Source organism: Mastomys coucha, chromosome X (genome assembly GCF_008632895.1).
Source record: "Mastomys coucha isolate ucsf_1 chromosome X, UCSF_Mcou_1, whole genome shotgun sequence".
Lineage (NCBI taxonomy): Eukaryota > Metazoa > Chordata > Mammalia > Rodentia > Muridae > Mastomys > Mastomys coucha.
Genome location: NC_045030.1, coordinates 146145800 through 146149918, shown reverse-complemented (window position 1 = coordinate 146149918; position 4119 = coordinate 146145800).

The following is a 4119-nucleotide window of genomic DNA, read 5'->3' as shown; positions in this document are numbered from 1 at the left end:
TTTTTTTTAAAGATTTATTTAGAGTCTCAGGTTTTGTTGTTGTTGGTTTTTGTTTGTTTGTTTGTTTTTTCAAGACAGGGTTTCTCTCTGTAGCCCTGGCTATCCTGGAACTCACTCTGTAGACCAGGCTGGCCTCAAACTCAGAAATCCGCCTGCCTCTGCCTCTCAAGTGCTGGGATTAAAGGCGTGCGCCACCACCGCCCGGCCTAGACTGTCTTTATCACTATAGCTCTGTAGTATAATTTGAGGTTGGTCATTGTAACACCTCCAGAGTTTTTCTTGCCCTTTAGGACTTCTTTGACTATTTTTTGCTGATGGTCTTTGCTGATTCCATATGGATTCTTTATTATTTTTTCTGAACCTGTGACATATGACATAGGAATGATGATAGGTAATTGCATTATGCCTGTAAATTAATTCTGGTAGCATGGCTACTTTCTCAGTATTAATTCTGGTAATCTAGGAGCATGCAATAACTTTTTATCTTCTGGAATCTTCTGTGAATTCCCTTTTCAATATCTCGATTTTTTTGTTGTTGAGGTCTTTCACTTCTTTGGCTACATGTATTTCAAAATACTTAGTTTTTGAATACTTTTGAATGGAATACATAAAAATATAAAGGACACATGGTTGGGTGTAGGGGTATATGTCTTTACTGCCAGCACTCAGGAGGCATAGGCAGGCAAACAACTATGAGTTCTAGGCCAGTCAGATCTATATAATGAATTTCAGACCTGGCAGAGCTCCCCAGTGAGATATGCCTCAACAAAACCAAACAAGTACATGAAGCTATAGGAGTTGGAGGGAGTTTTAATCAAAACATATACATATACGAAATCAGTACTTTTCTAAAGGGGATAAGACATAGTTTATTATGGAGTCAACTATGTATGTCAAACAATTTTTTTCAAAGTTAATTGGATGAACATATTTACTAGATAAAAGTTTAAGTTTCATTGCAGACCATAAAGAACATGCCTGATTTCTTTAACTAAATTCTGCTCTGTCCCTAGCACATCTTACACCCGTAAGAGTAAGAATGCAGTACCCAAGAATAGTAAATGCTCTAGGAATAGCAGTTACAACCTTGTGTTAACTTCTTAAATCCCAAAACTACATCAGGGAACACAATAATAAAGCTTAGACCCCAAATTGTGACCTTGGAATATTGCTTTACTTTCCTGAGCTCTCATTTTTTTTTTATCTGAATAGTGGAAGATTTTTAAAATCCATAGGATTGGTTTTTTTTTTGTTTGTTTTTGTTTTTTGAAAGATTTATTTTATTTATTATATGTGTATAAGTACACTGTAGCTGTACAGATGGCCGTGAGCCATAATGTGTGTGCCTGCTGGGAATTGAACTCCGGGCCCCTGCTTGCTTCAACCCTGCTCACTTCGTCATAATTCACTGTAGCTCAGGACCTTTGGAAGAGCAGTCAGTGCTCTTACCCACTGAGCCATCTCACCAGCCTGGTCCATAGGTTTGTTAAGGAGACAAAATGAGCTCATATTATTTGATTATGAAATATTAGTCTTTCTTTCCTTCCTTCCATGTTTCTGCTCCTACTTAAACTACCCAACACAATATACATCGAGTAGCTCAGAAGCATTCTGGACAGGAATTTTGTTTTCTTTATTCAGGGTCGTGAGACTGAGGCCACATATGATTTTCATTCCTCATACCTAAGACACAATGTACAGGATGTGTGTTTGCTATTATATGAAAACATCTATTGAAATTTGGCTTGGAAGGTAAATGCATGCTAAAATTTGATAGCTGATCAATAATACCATGAAACTGAAGACATGGTTTTAAACAACCTGAATATTTATATATTAAAGTGGCAGGAAGCATATGGTCTGTTAATGTACATATTAATAAGGCCATCCTAACTAGTGGAGTGGTTTGAGTTAAAGAAACCAGGAGAGGTCCAGATAATTGGAAGTAACCAATTACCCTGATGCCCACATCTTGAAAACCAGAAATAACATCTTGGTCTTGTTTTCCTCCCCTAAAAAAAAGCAACAACATATCTTTTACCATTTACCATTATTCTCTCAAAGAAAAAAGACTTTGCTTTTTGTTTATTCATGTAGTTTTTTGTTTGCTTTTGTTTTGCTTTGTTGTTTCCTCATGAGAAAGGGTCTTATTCTTTAGCCTAAACCTGGCCTAGAACTTACTAATAGGTAGCTCACACTTGCCTCAAATTCTCAATCATCCTACATCAGCCTCCCAAATATTGGGATTACAGGTGTGAGCTATCAAGCTCAGTTAGAAGATAGACTCTGGATGAACAGCTTTCAACTTACCTGTAGGCTTTTTTGTCCCCCTCTTTTGGTTTTATTTCTTAAAATTAAAGAAAAAAATATGTGTATGTGTGTGAGTCCATGTTGGGGTATATGCACATGAGTTCTGGTGCCTGCAGAGACCAAAGAGGGCTTTACATCTTCTGAAACTGCACTTACAGGTGGTTGTGAACCAGAACTAAACATGAGTGTTCTGTAAGAACAGTAAGGCTGGGCAGTGGTGGCGCATGCCTTTAATCCCAGCACTTGGGAGGCAGAGGCAAGCGGATTTCTAAGTTTGAGGCCAACCTTGTCTACAGAGTGAGTTCCAGGACAGAGAAACCCTGTCTCGATAAAAACCAGGGAGAGAGAGAGAGGGAGAGAGAGAGAAAGAGAGAGAGACAGAGAGACAGAGAGACAGAGACAGAGACAGAGACACACACAGAGAGAGAGAGAAATGGATTTTATAAACCCAGAAAAATTATTCCTATTCTATATAAAATTACTGCAGTCAACTTGATTTCTCTACTCTAAGGAGTTAGGCAGAGCCCACCTGTGTTAGTTGGAGTTCTCTAGAGGAACAGAACTAACAGAATGAATTTCTCTATGTATAGAAAAGGGATCTATTAGAATGGCTCATAGGCTGTGGTACAGCTTGTCCAGCAATGACTATCTACCAGTGGAAGGTGCAAGAATCTAATAGTTGCTCAGTTCATGAGGCTGGATGTCTCAGCTGGTCTTCAGTATTCTCTGGAATGCCAAAAAAATGGTCTTTAATGGCAGTGAAGGAATGGACTTGCTAGCAAGGCCCAGCAAAGTAGGCAAACAGAGCAAGCTTCCTTCCATGTCCTTATATAGGTTTACAGCAGAAGATACAGACCAGATTAAAAGTGGATCTTCCCATCTCAAAAGATCCAGACTAAAAGTGTTTCTTCACACTTCAAATGATTTAATTAAGCAAAAATTCCTCATGGGGTACCCAGCCACACAGAATTTGGTTAAGTTCAGATCTAGCCAACTTCACAACCAAGGATAGCCATCACACCAGCACATATCAGTAACAGCTGGAATTTAAAGGCCTGACTCCTTGTGCCTCAGTGGAATACATTTGAGTTTGCAAACGGACACAGAAATGCTTTGTTTCCCTGAGTGAGTGGACATACCAGTTCCCTATTTTTATTTCTCAGAAAGATCCTCCCTGGTGATGCTCAAGAGAAGCACAAAGCATTTGGTCAGAATCTAGAAGTTCATAATTTCTAAGTGCTTGGGTCATAAGCACTTCTCTCTCTCTCTCTCTCTCTCTCTCTCTCTCTCTCTCTCTCTCTGTGTGTGTGTGTGTGTGTGTGTGTGTGTGTGTGTCTGTCTCTCTGTCATCCTCTCTCTCTCTCTTTGTCACCCTCTCTCTCTCTCTCTCTGTCTTTCTTTCTCTTTTGGTGTGAGCAACGTTAACAGCATAGAACTAAAGGGAAAATGTTCAGATGAAGAGCCATGTGTCATTGACCTGAGAAGTTACTTGGAATTCAAAATAATAATCATGGAGAGATTCTGGTACTTTTCTTTTTTAACTAAGTCATGCTCTGGCAGAGGGATACAAGGAGCCAGCAGGTCACAGCTCCTGTCTAATTATAACCTCTGCAGTTAGTTAAGTGATGCAGTTCCAGTTACCTTACCAAGTCTCACATGAGCACAGCATGTAGTACATGCTCTTGGTAACCTTGAAAACATTACATATTCAAATGTTTCACTTGCATCTACTATATTTTTAGTCCTGATTTTGGAAATACAAAAACAGTAGAAATTATTTGACAGAGCAGAAGGACCAGGAAAGGATCA